Source organism: Mustela erminea, chromosome 12, assembly GCF_009829155.1.
Source record: "Mustela erminea isolate mMusErm1 chromosome 12, mMusErm1.Pri, whole genome shotgun sequence".
In the NCBI taxonomy this organism is placed as follows: domain Eukaryota; kingdom Metazoa; phylum Chordata; class Mammalia; order Carnivora; family Mustelidae; genus Mustela; species Mustela erminea.
The window spans coordinates 28243795-28261376 of NC_045625.1; the positions used below are offsets into that span (position 1 = coordinate 28243795).

The 17582-nt window shown below is 33.0% G+C and overlaps 1 pseudogene; it reads right to left on the minus strand.

Moving 5' to 3' along the window:
- LOC116569963 overlaps positions 1–17116 on the minus strand; it is a 35034-nt pseudogene extending 17918 nt beyond the window's left edge.
- Positions 17117–17582: the final 466 nt, after the last annotated feature.

Genomic DNA, 17582 nt, shown 5'->3' on the forward strand with positions numbered 1-17582 from the left:
TGGGAACCTAATCATCATATTGAATAAGCATGCTGTATTTTGTTGTTGTTGTTGTTGTTTCTGTCAGTTTCTAGAATAATGCTCTGCAAATATAGATACTTGATGGATATTTGTTAATTAAGGTCTGTCTAAGCAGGATTGTGCATCTTATTTCTCCCAGGAATCTAGAAATTCAACTTGGAACATGTAAAGAAAATGATAAGATGTCATATACTTCTCTGAAAACACAAGAGGCACTTAATCCTCAGAAGTAAGGAAAACATAGAAGATTCAGAGTCCAGATGTTTAATATCCCAAAGTGGAGAAATTATCAAAAAACACTATAGTTTTTTTGCATTCATACAATTCTTTGTGCATTCATACAATATATAACTCTGCATTCAATAAAGAACACATTTTCAAAGCATACTTAAGAATGAGGTAGAAAAAGTACACTATATGAAAGCTAAGGACAAAAGACTACAGTAACATTTACTTTTTGAACGAAAATAAAATCTTCAATTTTTTACCATTATTAATCTACTAGATAAAAGTTCAAAATAGTAATAGTAACAACGTACTTCTGATTATAGAATAAGAATAGGTGAGATGAATGACAGAATTTTTTTAAAGGATAGGAGGGAGTAATTGGGAATATTTTTACAAAATAACTGTACTATTAGTGAAATAATAGTGTTAATTGAAAATGGATTTTTTAATGACTCATTTAGTAACTCCAAATTTTAGTTTTATCCCATCCTAAAGTAATACATGGCTCTACCTCACAGTTTTCATAAAACCATGTACAAGAATGTGTTATTTTAAGCTATAACTGTTCTGTCAATTTAAGTTCTTCTTATCAATTGATATAGTAATATACATAGTCAGCATCTAGATTCATTTTTTAAAACATTTACTACCCCCTTCACCCATTCTCCACCCCCAACACACTCTAATTCCTGCCTCTGGCAACTACCAATCTTTTTTGTTATCTATTAAGTTTTTTTTTAAGATTTTATTTATTTATTTGACAGACAGAGATCACAAGTAGGCAGAGAGGCAGGCAGAGAGAGAGAAAGGGAAGCAGGCTCTCTGCTGAGCAAAGATCCTGATGCGGGGCTTGATCCCAGGACCCTGGGATCATGACCTGAGCTGAAGGCAGTGGCTTAACCCACTGAGCCACCCACGTGCCCCTATAAGCTTTTTTTTCTTTTTTTTTTTTAAGATTTTATTTTTTTATTCAAGGGCTAAGTTCTTTTCTTTCAGAGGGCTGATTAGAATTCCATATACTCCCACCTACCTAAAGTTCAATTAGAATACATCACCTATGGCAGAAAATGTCTTTAAAATATAATATTAAATTAAAAACTCTTGCAAAGTTATCTGAAAAAAGAATCACCTAGATTTTTATGGCTATTTTTCCTAATCATTTTCCAAAATTAATGCTATAGGATTTTTAAAACAAAGTTTTCTTAAAACACCTCATTGAGCTTTCATAGAAATCATTCCTTATTTTCACAGATATATTTTAGTTTTTCCATAATAGTTAATGAAACCATATATTTGTATTAAGAAGTGTAATAAAAAAATAACACCTACTCTGTAATCAAACTTAACTAGTTTTGTATACTTTTATAACTCAACTGGTGGAACAGAAATGTCCAGGTTAGTGAAAAGTAGCCCACTAGCCATGAGTGTTTGGTGTTTGGCATAGCAGAGAAGTCTCCATGTGTAGTAACTGATAGAATCAGTTAACCTTTCTCTCAGGTAAGTGCAGAACTGAAAGGAAAACTATACACTGTGAAGCTATATTCGGTTTATGGCCTATCAAATGTACCCAGTTCGGGTATGCGGAGTTTTAAATATGTGTAACACTAAGTTACTGAATAAACTCAGTAGAGTACAAACAAGAAGTTGCTTTATTCCTAGCTTTTTCTTTTTTTTTTTTAAGATTTTATTAATTTATTTGACAGAGAGATCACAAGTAGGCAGAGAGGCAGGCAGAGAGGGAGGAAGAAGCAGGCTCCCCATGGAGCAGAGAGCCTGATGTGGGGCTTGATCCACCCTGGGATCATGACCTGAGCTGAAGGCAGAGGCCTTAACCCACTAACCCAGGCGCCCCTATTCCTAGCTTTTTAAAAATTTTATATCCTAAAAATAATGTACATACAAAAATATATAAAACATAATTGCACAATTTCACAAATATTATAAAGAGAAACCCATATAACCATCACCTGGGGCAAGAAATTCCTAGCTTATCTTACCAATCACAAGACCTGCTGTCCCACAAAGGTAACCACTGCCCTTTCATGATCACCATTTGTTTTCTTTAGTTTTTACAAATTTTTATGACTAATTTTCCTTTATTAAGAAACATAGTTTACTTTTGCTTGTTTTTAAAATTTATAAACATGGAATCTGTCCTTTTTTCTTTAACTATATATGTGTTAGGTATAACCAGATGGTTGCATGTAGTGCCAGAGCCCTATCTTTTCTTAATATATATATAATGTATATATATATATATACACACACACACTTAGTGATTATTATCCTTATATTTGGTACTATGGTCACAACATGGAATAGAAGTCCCCTTCAACATTTGGTTTCATCTGCCTCTTTAAGTGTGTTCAAATACATATAAAGAGACACACTAGTTAAACAAAATAAACCTTAAGATTCTGTGAATGTACTTACCCTCTCATTTCAATCATTTGTAACTACATTTTGAATATAAATTGTTTGGTGTTCACAGCAACATAATAATTCAGTAATAAGTAACTGAAGAATAACATTACATGACAAATAGGCAACTATTTGCCTATTTCAATTATTCAATTAACTATTCAATTATTCAACTATTCAATTACTATTCAGTTATTTCAATAAGCAATGTAGGGTCTAGAAGGAAGAATAAAAGCATTAATATAACCTTGATATTAATGTTAACTTTCTTGGCTTTTGTAGCTCAGGTGTACTCATATCTCCAATTATTTTGAAGATTTTACTTTCTCACTATAAACTAACACACTAAAAGCAAAAAAATAAAAAAGTTTACTTTTTGTTTTTAGTCTTAAGATTAAAAATTCACGGGCGCCTGGGTGGCTCAGTGGGTTAAGCCGCTGCCTTCGGCTCAGGTCATGATCTCAGGGTCCTGGGATCGAGTCCCGCATCGGGCTCTCTGCTCAGCAGGGAGCCTGCTTCCTTCTCTCTCTCTCTCTCTGCCTGCCTCTCAGTGTACTTGTAATTTCTCTCTGTCAAATAAATAAATAAAATCTTTAAAAAAAAAAAAGATTAAAAATTCACTAATGTTAAACTATAGATAAAATCATAATATTAATTAATATTGGTAACTTCTACAACAATACTTATAAACGTTTCTGATTTTTAATTTCACATATTAGAAGCTTTTCTGAAATATGCACCATTATTGAGAGTTATTTAATAAAGTTATTTGCCTAAAGATTTTATAAGCCAAGCTTGAATTTAACCTTTACTTAATTATAAAATATTTAAGTGTTCTATATTTAATGTTATGACAAGCATATATAATTCTGAGTTTAAAACCCACCAAACTTCAATGTAGATCGCTGACCCCTTAATTTATGTCAGAGATGAAATTAATATTAATACAATCTATTGAGGATTTTTATGCTAATATACTCTTATCAATATTTATAAGTTACCTAAATTGAAGGATTATCTCATTAATTGGCTACCTCTGTAGTATACAGCAACTAGTTTCATCTACTGACCCAAGTTATCCAAATAGAAAAAAATATATATCTTAAAGTCTGTCTCTAAACTATATCTCTACACTCTAAGTATTTCTTGATAATTTATATACTTGTTTTGGTGAAATTACAAGTTCTTGAGATTGGAACTGGAGCAATTTAGCATATTCTGCTTGAATTCCACAATCAAAAATTGATACGAACCTAGAAAGTTAATTTTAAAAAATGCATTATAATTATTCTCTAAGCTGCTTAATGAAGTGCAAAAATGGCAGGTTTAGAGAATCTTTAATTTCAAAACTAAAGTACTCCAGAACTTTAGAATCACTCCACTTTCACCTCACTTATAGCTCTCATTTTCAAAAGTAGTTTAACAAGGCAGCCCCTGCATTTCTCAGGAAGATGAAATAGTGTCTAATCAGTTATTTTGAAAAAAAGTGATTATAATTACCTCAGAATAAAATGCCTCTCCAGGAAGTAAATTTTGAAATGATTGCAACTGAACACATTTGAAATGATCATTTTTACTAAATCTAAGAAATAGAGCTTCTTAGGCATGGGTAAGTCACATAGAATGATTAGCTCTAAGTTGTGGAATTTTCCTAGTTAGAGTACAATTTATCATTTTGCAAAACTAAGGGAAGGTGATTATGCTTACTTATTACGCACTGCACAAATACATATTTGCCCCCACAACAGAAGTAATTTACACAAATAAATCATATGAGAACTTAAAACAAGAAGAAAATACATGAAAAAAAATGGCACACTTACATGAAAATAAATTGGGAAATAATTATACCCGAGATTACACTGATGTGAGTCAGAGTTTCAAGATTTTTTAATATTGTTCAATTTTTTAGCAGGTAATCTTTCGCTATTTGGTTGAAACTTATTTTTCTACGTTTGTTGAATGTACCCTCATCCTATATTCCATAAAGCTTCAAATAAATTTATGTACACTGTACATATTACCCACCATTCCTCAATACCATGGAGGTTTGCTACTTTACATATTCTCCACTGCACAATATAGTACTGTTCAAGATGACAAAAAATGCAAATGACTATGACCTAACTGTTAAAAGACTATTAAACACTGTGATATTACTTCTTTAAGTTATTAAAATAGAAACATGTTCACGATGTTTGATAATTTAAAAATAGCTCAAGGAATGTGTTAACTATTATCCTAATTTGGTGTGTATTAGAGGATACACAGAAATCCATCAAAATATACAGACACTACAAGATTAGAAATTTTTGGAAGAAAATTGTATTTTTTGTTTATAATTTTCTGTACTGTTGACTTGTTAATAACACATTTTAGTTCTAAAATAAAAAATAAAACTAACTTAATTTTAAAAATTTCTCAGACAGGTATTTTTAATTATATTTACTGGTATATTGATTAAAACAGTTAAGTTCTATCAAAAAGGTTATTTTAATATAAATGAAAATTATAACATGTTTTATAGAGGCTTCAAATCCATTTGCTTTCAGACTTTCTTAAAGAACAAAAATATATATATATTTTTTTAAGATTTTATTTATTTACTTGACAGAGAGAGATGACAAGCAGACAGAGAGGCAGGCAGAGAGAGAGGAGGAAGCAGGCTCCCTGCTGAGCAGAGAGCCCGACGCGAGGCTCGATCCCAGGACCCTGAGATCATGACCCGAGCCGAAGGCAGCGGATTAACCCACTGAGCCACCCAGGCGCCCAGAACAAAAATATTTTAAATTTTGCATCTGTATTTGCATATTTTGTAAGAAATCCCTTCTCTCTTAATTTTCATTGATTTGCTTTTTTATTCTGAAATTTTTTCATGCTTTCCCTCTATAAAACTGATTGATTTTATGGCTGTATTTTTTTTCTTTCATAGATAAGAAGTAAATTTCCTGCATCCAGTTTTTAAAATGATTTTGTTATAATTTCTCTTTTTTTTCTGGCATAAATCTACTTAACGGGACAAATCTTAGAGATGGATTCACTAACTCTGAAATGTTCTACACATTATTAAAATTGGTTGTATTAATTATAATAAAATTTAAAAAGCAATACTTACTGAGTCAAAATTACAAGTTAATAAAGTACAAATTCTATAACAAATACACATTAAGTAAGCAAAATTTCTGACAGTAAACCTATAAAAAATTACAGCAAGGAGAGCCCTGAAGTAAGTATCATTCATAGGAAATAACAGGAAACCATTCTAATTAAGTAAAGTTCTATATGCTATCTACTGAAAAGCAGACTACCAGAAAATTCAACTTTATGGTGAAAATTTGCAGATTATACATTTCCTTAACAGAATTGTACTTTACCGGATATTGTTTATATGATAAATATTTATAAATAATTATTCATCTTCTATGTATTTGGTCCAAAATTTTTGTTTGTTAATCTCTTGATTAAAATTCTCAATATATTCTGTTGAAATGTACAACCTGTAGTTCGAACTACAATTTGGGAAAGGCTTAGGATTTGTGATCTTTAATTTTGCCTTCAACCTAAACTTTAAATTGATGGTATATTCTTAGGTATTTTGCAATTCTTTTTTACACAATTTGCTTCATCTCTCCTTCTCTTCCTGTTATTTGTACACTTGTCATCTCATTCGGTTCACCTCTTTGAGTTTTTTGTTTCTATTTGATAGAAATCATATCTTTTTGCATTCTATTGAGGATGGGAATAGTTTAAGGGAATATTCTACTGGATGCCACAGTAGGTAAGTTTTAGAAGTATGCTTTTGCATAAAGGTCTTAAGGTATTTTTCATTTCCCATTGTTGCAATTTTTAATGGCCTATTTTTATTTATTTATTTATTTTCTTTGTTAGAATTCACTCAAAGCCAGTATATGACGAAAGGCAGGGGTGTGGTTTGACTTTGATGTCCCTCTGAATCTCTTTCATAGATCTGGAATTAAAAACATATTAATGAAACTGCTTACTTTTCAATTCCAATTTAGAATGGGCTTTTACCAAAGGCAGTTATATTATTTCCTAGCAGCGAGTTCAGAATTTCTGTATTTTGGAGCAATTATTTGAAAATTCTCAAATTCTCGTATTTGTTTAGGATGTTTTATTTCTCTTTCACTGCTTAAAAAGTAATCTACTTCACATAATGCAATTAACTATTAACATTCCAGTTTTGTTTTTGGAGAGCTGCATTACTTAAGTGAGTGTGGAGAAAAAGGTAGTGAAGACAAAAAGAACACTTTGGTTTTCTCAAGAAGTACCAGCCTCGGACTACAGTGAAGGCCTAGAAATGATCTGTTCTGCTCAAATCTTGAATTTATAATGCAGGGAAGGGCAAAGGTAAGAATGAGGATAGGTGGGGTGGGGAGCAGATCTGGTAGAAATAACAACAATTTTTTAGCAAGGCATTTTCTCTTTTTCGGGTGGTTCCAAGATAGAGGGCTTTCTGTCTGATTCTATCAGTCCCTTTTTAAGCAATTGATTCAGAATTATGGATACGGGATCAACAGGTTTTACAACCGTTTCATGTCTTTATAAGTATTTAAGGGGAAACTTGGCAAATCAGAAACTATTAGGGACTACTAGTCTTTTAAAAAAGCATTTCAGAAGTTTCAGAATTATTGTAAAGAGAGCACACAGAGTTGCTGTATACTCCACATCCAGTAGTCCCATCAATTACATCTTTCATAGGATGGTACATTAGTTACAATTAATTAACAAAAATTAATAGTTTATTTTTTTAGAAGATTTTATTTATTTATTTGAGAGAGAATGAGTGAGAGAGAGCATGAGAGAGGAGAAGGTCAGAGGAAGAAGCAGACTCCCTAAGGAGCTGGGAGCCCGATTCAGGACTTGATCCTGGAGGTCCAGGATCATGACCTGAACCCAAGGCAGTCGCTCAACCAACTGAGCCACCCAGGCGCCCCAAATTAATACTTTATTATTAACAAAAGTTCGCATTTTACTCAGATTTCCTTGGATTTTCATTAATGTCATTTTTATGTACTAGAATCCCATCCAGGAAATCGTATTTCTTTGTCATGTCTCCTAAACCTCCTCTTAGCTGTGATAGTATCTCAGATTTTCCTTGTTTTTCTTTCTTTCTTTCTTTTTTTTAAATGACCTTGACAGTTCTAAGGAGTACTCGTCAGGTAATTTGTAAACATGTCTTGCATTGAGTTTTGTCTGCTATTCGTCTCATGATTAGACTGGAGTAATGTTTTGGGAAAGAAGATCACAGAGATCGAGTGCCATCCTCATCACATGTCAAGAGTGTCAATATGACTTTCGCTGTTGATGTTAACCTTGATCACCTGGTCTGACTAGTACTCACATTTCTCTCTTGTCAGATTTACAGCTAATTTCCCCTCTCCCTTTTCATCCTGTATTCTTTGGAAGAAAGTCATTATTCCCACTTAAAAAGTAAGAAATTATACTTCACCTCCTTAAGAATGGAATACCTACATAAATTATTTAGAAAGTTTCTGCATGGGAGATTGGTCTTCTCCATTTATCTACTTATGTCAGTAAGGACTCATGGATATTTATTTTAAATTTTCAGTTAAAATTCAATACCATTTTTCTTATTTACTGTTTAGATTGGTCCAGCTTTTACCTTTGGGAGCTCTTTCAGTTGGCTCTTGGATACCACTGACACACTCTCATTGTTACTATTATTTTTAGTGCATTCTTACTTTCTGTCATTACCAGATGCTGCAGGCTCATCTTGTGTAATTCCTGCCCCACTATCCATTGTAGGATCAATGATTTCTCTAAGGGGCCCTTGGAGAATATGTTGGAGTATAGTGTTTGAATCCAAGATCCAGATTCTGTGTATGTTCATTGTTACTAAGTGGTCATTGCTTCTAGTTCCTCTCAGCTGACAAAGCAAGGAGATACATTTGTGTATACCAACCCATGTACATGTACCAACCCTCCACTTTCCACACATATACCTATATTAAGTTAAACATTATTCCATACTGATGTTTCCAACTTTAATCCATTACCACATGGAACATTCTAGCTTACTCCTCTCTCTTATCTATAACCTCTCTCCAACAATGAGGCACCTGAGTCCTACCATTTGCATTCTTTTACTTAATTGTTCAAGTCTAATATACATGTACAGTGATTTCTGAACTATTAATCAATCCATACTCCCACAAAGAACAACTTTATCAACAATATTACAATGGTCATATAAAGTTCCTTTGTCTTTAGTCTTATAGATCCCATTCATTTCAAACTTTACTTAAGTCAGTACCTTTGTTCCCTTCAGTGATGCTGTTTTATACATTGTATTATATTTAGATTGTTTTGAAACATCCTGCATTTCATCCTGAGATTCCCCAACCTTCTTTTCTTTTTAATGGTGATTTTTAAAAAAAATTTATTTATTTATTTGACAGAGAGGAAGAGAGTAGAGCAGAGGCCGTGGCAGGCAGAGGGAAAGGGAGAAGCAGGTTGTGGGGCTCAATCCCAGGACCTTGGGGTCCAGACCTGAGCTGAAGGCAGCCACTTAACTGACTAAGCCACCCAGGTGCCCCAAGACTCACAGTATTTTTATTGATTTTTAAAATTTACATACATCAAGGTTTATTTAAAGTTGTAAAATTATGTGTAAAGTTCTATGGTTCTTGACAAGTGTCTAATGTCTTGTAATCACTACTACAGTATCATACAGTATGATTTCACTGTTTAAAAATCCCTATGCTTTACCTCTTCAGCCTCCTTACCACCTTTAACTCCCTGGAAATAAGTCTCATATCTCTTTTACTCCTCTATTTCTTCCTTATTGATTTATTTTGCGTTAAATAAGTAGATTCTGATGTAGCATTCTAAATCTGTAGTGATTTTTCACTGAATTTTTTGAGTCCTTATTGGTTGCTATAGGGTTTATCATATATAATTTAACTTAGCAGAATCAGCTTCAGGTCTATATAGTTCAGATATGCTATTTATTTAGTCAGTTGTGGCAGTTTCATGTTTTTAGGAATTTCATCTATGCTATCTAATGTGTTGTCACAAAATCTATTTTTTGTTTCAGTTAGGAGTGTAGTGATATTCTTTCATTCCTGGTTTGTAATTATGATTGAATCATTAATAGAAGGCAAGTTTGAGTTAATATTGATTTTTTTTCCTGCAAATGTCTTAAAGATGTAAACTAGGATTACTGAATGATGGGGGAACAAGCAGTGTATTGGTTAGACTCTGCTTTCAACACTGAGAGGCAAGCATCAGTTGTCTGAGCCAGGTTAAAAAAATGCTCTTTTCAATGAATTAATACTGAAAACCTCTATTTTACTATAAAATTAGAGGCAGGTAAAGCAACATTGTTATATCTCTAAGGCAAATATTAAGAAATATTATTGATACTTAGGTAATGAATTTTTAATAAAATGATAATAACTGCTTTCTAACAAATGAAATTATTTAAAAATGATTGTATCTATGATTTCTGCTGCAATGAATTACAATGAATTTTATCAGAGTATCCAAGGTAGAGAAATAAACATAAAGACAATGTAACCTTCTTCAAAGCTTCAAGAAAAATGTGAGGTTTTGTGAAGATGTATACATGCCTCTTCACACTATATGGATACACACACACACACACACACACACACACACACACACACCCTCTAAGTAGTTAGCTTGGCAGAGCTGCTGGTAGAAGTAGTTGTGATGTGTTCCACCTATCTGTGTCTCTCTGATTTGCTTGTCTTAGGGTTGCAAAATGGCCTAGAGTTGGAATATTTAACACAGATGTCAGAAAGCACAAAGAACTTAAAGGTGGTGGCACAGAGTGAATATGTTACCTTAAGTATACAAAACAGGATTACATTAGATTATCCAGATTCTTTTAAAAGTTACCAATTTTATTAGAGATACAAAGAATATTTTTGGAAGATAAAGATTATAAGGAGTATTACGGATATCTAGTCCATTTCTTGACTGCAATCAGAAACAGTTGGAAATATTATTTAAACTGAAAGTTAATTTAGTTTATATAAGCAATTTTAATATTGTAGAGAATGAACAAAGTCAAAATCAATGTCATTGCAAGGTCAGAGTTGTTTTAGATCAGGTACCAACTGCTTCTGTACACAAAAACAACTAATAACATGTGATGTTCCAAACACCAGAGATTCTACCACAAAGCATTTAAAATTGTATGTTTAGTTATCCCCTAGACTGGAGTGACTAAAAATTGAGGTTAATATCCCTATTTAATATTCCCTCTTTAAAAGCTAAGAGTATAATATAACTTAGCAGAATCAAGTACTCCAAGTTAAGAATTATGAGTTAGGAAAGCAAATAGCACATCATTTTCTATATGGAATTAAATCAGCTAGTTAAAGTAGAAGTCTAAATGAAAAAGATAAGGTCAAACTATAAAAGGGGAAAAGCATGGTATCTATAATCAATTTGATCCAGATTCAGTAAGCTTTAGTTTCTCTACCTATAAAATTGTATAATAATAACTACCTTATGTGGTTATTACAAGGACCAAATCAGATATTTGTTAAGTTCCTAGCATCTAATATTCAGTGTATGAAACATATCATTGTTTTTTCAAACTACCTAATATTCCAGTTCTTTCTTTATAATGATGATGATGATGATACTGATGATGATGACAATGGCAATACTGTAATGCACCTTAACATTTACTGAGTGCTATTATACACCTTATACTACTAATTCTATACATGACATACACTATTGGTATTATATACCAGATGGAGGGGAAAGTGATTCTTTTATTACACATCATTGTAATACCTTACTTTATAAGTAAGGAAATTTAAGTTCCAAAAAGCTAAGTAAATCACCTAAGGTAATGCAGCTAGTAAGAAGTAAAGCCAAAATGTGAACCGAGGCAGACTGACAACCACTTATAGCCTCTCTTTGAAGGGCATGCAATAGAGAATGCTTTATAATACCACTGTCCTAGAAATACAAACTTAAAATATGGTGGTTCTATGCACTGTTATACTCCATATATGCCACAATAAAGAAACAGAATTTGTGAATTAAGTTAATTTGTGAATTAAATCAATTCAGTCATACCTCTGAGTATCTGAAAAGGCCAATTACATCTTTTCTATGTGGTATAGCAAGTGTATCAGCAGCTTAAATCACACTGTTTTATTTATTTATTTATTTATTAGCAGAGTTGGTATGTACCATTAAGATAATGCATAGTACTAACACCCCATCCCCACCTCTTGCCTTGAAAAAATATCTATAGGTGTTTAAAATGTATTAATAATTTCCTATATCCTATTATTCAGATTATGAACTTTGCCAATGTCATTGGGCATTATGAAATTAAAGTGCTATTGGATGACACTCTAAAAGAGATGTACACTTGATATGGATTACCACCAATTATATTTAGTATACACTCATTCTTTTTTTATGTTACCTTGGCAGTTCCACAATACAATTAAAATGCCCCTAAGGAAAAAAAATCATTTTATTAGTAAAAGGCAGACCACCTGATACTCTACTTTATGATGAAACCCACAATTATATTATGCTTCCATATACTGTGCACCTATAACTTCAGTGATACTAATATTATTGTGTACTTGACAGACTCTTCAACATATGTTTCCCTCGTCACTTGAATATGAGAAGTATTGGGGGCTTATGGTCTCCAGAAGTACTTTCTAAATTGTCTCTACTGCTGCCACCTGATGTCCTACAATTAATTCTTGTTTCCGGTTCTCAGTTTACCTTTGACGTTAGTTCTTTTTGCAGTATCTTCAGTGACCTCAAGGCTAGCCTATCTGCATCTGATTCTCTGGCTTTCTTGTTCTCAATTCTATTGAACTTCACCTCCAATCTTAAGTCATCTCCTCGTACAGTTTACTTGGTAAGTCATCATTACCTGTAAGTTTTCCATGAATTAATTCTTCAATACTACCTTAATATCTTACTATCCTACTATCTAACAATACTGTAAACTTTCAGTTTGATTTCTGTTATTCCCTCCACTGATTCATCAAATCCTTTGAGAGAATGCTTTTTTCCCTACCACAGTAACTTTTAAATATAATTTCTACTTACTGAATCTTAACTAACATATTTCCTGGATTTTATGATGGAATTTTTTTAAGTGCTTCAGGCACTTTGTTGTTTTTTGTTCTAAAATTTACTTCTCCTTAAATAAACAGAGCATTTTATGACTCTGATATCTTTCCAAAAGCAAGGGAAATGAGATTCTTTGCCAATACCAGAGTGCACCTGGTTACCATCAGACCCTACTGAATGTATGTTAGATTAAATGGTTAGTTGATATAAACTTACATTACCAGCTCAGTACTGTACCAACTCCAACGGATTTGGAGCCATAGGTGGTCTTAGCACAAGATGTTTGATAAGGGTTCTATGCTTGATGATGGTTTTGTATGTAATATATAAGGAGTCAATTTTGCACATCCTGGAATTTCTGGACCAGGCATTACATCAGTTACAAATTCCGACTATGCTTCACTTCATTTCCATTGTTATAAGATAACAGTACTGCCAAATCAAAGACAATCTCTTTACTGCTGTTTGCCTTAGATTAGCTGTTGCTGCATTACATTTAGCCTCCTAAGAAAAACTGTTTTTAAATGTTGGTGCTCTAGGCAGGTAATAGAGAACTTCTATTGGCTTACTGTCTCCTTCAGTACTTAGTCCTTACAATCTGGGACATTAATGAGGCTTTGTATATCTACCATTTTATCTCCTTCTTTAGAAGTAACTACAAGTCAGCACAGTTTGTACTTTTATTTTCTATAAGTAAAAGATTCTGGCATATGGATGAATAGTTTTCTAAGTTTAAGGGTAATTTGTGATCTTCCTTGATTCTTATATTTCTGATATTAATTTCAATACTGATCAGGGTATGGTAGGAATGAATTAGTTTCCTATCAATATTGTATGCAGAAGTCTCTTAAATATTTTGGTAACGATACCCTTATAATTAATTCCAATTTCTACAATTATCTTTGCTTCTGACTTTAACAAAGAAGTAAATCCTGAAACAATCTATGGCTTACCAAGTTTAATTAAATGAAAATATTCATTGTGATCATTTATTTGTTGAAAAGAAAACTAAAGTTCTTATTCAATAAATGTTTTTAATTTTTCACAATAAAATATCATTTCATTCAAGTGCCTTTTTTATAGCGGCCTTCAATTTTCATGTTGAATTTAGTCTAATGGCAACTAAGCCCTGTAGCAATTCTGATATTTAAATTCAGTCTAATGGCAAGAAAGCCCTGTAGCAATTCTGATATTTAAATTCAGATACACACATATACACAAGTATAATTAAATTAGGGAAACTGGAATAAGATGTGGATTGTATCAATATGAATATCCTGGTTGTGATCCTGCACTACATTTTTTCAATTTGTTACTACTGGGAGAAACTAGGTAAAGGATACATAGAATACTCTCTGTATTATTGCTTATAAGTGTATGGGGATTTATACATATAATTTATAGTTATCTTAAATAAAATTTAAGTTTTAGAAGTCAAAATAAAACTTGTTTTAATATGAAAAAGTAACACTCATCTAAACTACAATTTTGTTTATAAAGATTTATATACATATATAAATATATAATGTTCTAGAAATGGCTCAATTTTATATCATCTTTTAATATCATTTCTGATATTCTAAACTAAGTACTAAACTTCCCAAAACAATTTCCCTTAAAATTAAGAAAATATTTTTATTTCTGTAAATAAATTCATAACATTTATAAATTTACAAATTTACAAATTTCTATTTTTATGTATTTGAAGACATAAAACTTGAAAAACAGTGAGCTTGAATGTTATGAATCATATCCTTATTGGATCTAGAATAGTTTAGATTTGTTCTCTCTATTAAACTCATTCATAAATGTCTACTTATGAAGCTGAATGGCATTACTTTCACAGTTATTTCTATCTAGGTATTTTTTCTATTCTTAGCAACAAACATTATTGATTTCTCACATAATCCCTACTAAGATTATATGTTTCTATATTTTTTGATAAATTGTCAGCCATTAAATGAGGAATTTAAATAGATGAATGAGACTAGATTCTAAAAGTTAAAACTACCATAGCTTTAATAGTTCTCTTTGTGTATGTTTTAAAAGAGATCAATTATAGACATATTGACTATCTTACCAAATTAATATCACATTAGATGTATTAGATTAATTTTGATTACCACATGTATCCACCAAGAAATAAATACCAAAGTAGAACTGAATAATTTGCAGAGAGTATAATAAAGCATTCCTGTAGGGTATAAAGAAATCATAAGGTATTGCAGTAATTTGGGCTGCAATAGTGAGGCTGAGGATCCCTCTTAGGCAGTAAAGACAGAATAGGGCAGCCCCCTAACTGGAAAGCAGCCAGTCCTAGATGAGCTGCCAGAGAAGTGCCAGAGGCATGTGAACTGTGATCTTATCCCCTTCCCCTTATTGACATTTTTTAATGGTGCTCCCCTTTGGCCAAATCCAATAGGGAGTCAGAAGACAAGAGAACCAGCCAATTCAATCAATGCAGGTCAGTTTTCTGGGGCAGTCAAATGAGAAAGATGAAGAATGAATCTTAAAGGGCAAATGAAAGATAGCATAGCATATTTTGTACATAAGGGAACAGTAATACCTTATTCTCTAGAGTTCTAAAGCCATTTGCTAATGACCATTTTAAACTTGTGTGCAATACTTAAAACAACAACAACAACAACAACAAAAAACAAACTATACTAACCAGGTTGGGCAAATCCAATTTCAGTAAATTTGTGGTATCTACTCTCCCTATCTTTCCCCTCTTGCCCAACACAATAAAACAATGCAATCATAGTATGCGCATAGAATGTACCCAATTCACTGATTCAAGGAAACTTTGTTAAACACCTTCTATGTGCCTGGAATCATGTTAGGCATTGAAATACAAAGATGAATAAGCCTAGGTTTCTGAGTCCATATATCTCAACTATTATAGTATTTCAAATTCTTTCAGTTTCTGTATCTTCCCCTTCCCATGGCAGTCAATCTACTTTTATAAGGGTACCAGTCTACACCCTTGATCCATACATGGCACTTTTAATCTACTCCCTTTCTAAACTATGTTTGTATTAAGTACTGTCCTGTTGGCTATTTCGGCAAATTAGACAGTGACAGAGGAACGTGTAGAAACAAATTCATGTGGTAGACCGGTGAATTCCAGATAAATCTGTGTGTATTTTCTTTGAAGTCTAAAAATAAGAGAGAGTAGAAATCTAAGGTCTTCCTGATTTTGTCAATATAAGTAAGCTTCTCTGTGTCCTCCTTTCTACTTCTTTTAGTTTTTTCCTTTTCAGACTGCAGTCACTGCTTATGATCACCCTATTTGTGTCACCTTTTCTCTATGTTTGTCCTTGTTATTTCTGTTATTTCCATGTAATTTTGTTATTTTTAAAGTCAGTTATTCCTTCATGTGGCATTTGTTCAACTACTCACCTATAGGGGTCCCAGAGAAACTAGCATAGAGATGGAAATCATTTCTAGACAGTGGGAATTAGGTGGGGGTGCTGGCATCTAGTAACATCCCTTTCTATGAACCTGTCTATTGTGTGCAGGGGTACATAAACTGTTTTCTTTTTCTTTTTTTTTTTTTTTTTAATTTAAGATTTTTTATTTATTTATTTGCCAGTGATAGAGGGAGAGAAAGCGAGCAAGCACAGGCAGACAGAGAGGCAGGCAGAGGCAGAGGGAGAAGCAGGCTCCCTGCCGAGCAAGGAGCCCGATGTGGGACTCGATCCCAGGACGCTGGGATCATGACCTGAGCCGAAGGCAGCCGCTTAACCAACTGAGCCACCCAGGCGTCCCCATAAACTGTTTTCTTAAAGTATTTTATTTATTTATTTGACAGAGATCACGAGTAGGCAGAGAAGCAGAGAGAGAGGAGGAAGCAGGCTCCCCACGGAGCAGAGAGCCCGACGTGGGGCTCGATCCCAGGACTCTGGGATCATGACCCCAGCCGAAGGCAGAAGCCTTAACCCATGGAGCCACCCCATAAACTGTTTTAATTGCAGCATCAGTAGGATAATTTCAGATGACAGAATTGACCATTTTGGACTTGTTAAGCCTAAGAAATGAACTGGGAAGATGAGCTCTAAATTTTAATTTCCATGGTAATTTACCAGTCTGTTTATTATTCCTGTTGCCTTCGTTACTCACTGGCTATAGTGATTTTACTAAAATTCCGAATAAACACATTATACTTCTGCATAATCATATCCCCATCTTCTTCAGGGTAAAATCCAGACTGGTCACAGACAATCCTTCTAAACTCATTTCCTTGTTTGTCCCTAGATTTATGCATCATGATATACCAAATTAACTGTAAGATCCTATGATTTCCATCCATGTTCATAATCTTGTGACTTTTCACATGTCCTCTGGCTTAGCTAGAATATCTTCTCTAAGACCAGTTGCCTAAAACCAACATAAATTTCAAGGATGAGTTAAGCCTTCCCCGCTAAGAACAGCCTCTATTTTCTAAACATGTTGCAATGGCTTTTTCCTTTCATGTCCTCATTGTAGTCCACACATACATCTTTTTGCAATACTTCATCTTTCTGCACAGATCTTTGTATACCTTATACTACACTCTATACTATCTGTACAGAATTCTTTTGGCTTGGTTTCATTTTTTTTCCTTAAAGATGGGAATTCTCTTTTTATCTTTGTGGCTCTCATAGAATCTTGAAATTACTAGGCACCAAATAAATATTTGCTGAATAATTATATTTGCTAGGAAGTTTCTGGAACATCCAGAAAAATGGTATCGATAACAAGTATAATAATTCTGCCTCCCAATCACTAGTCACAGG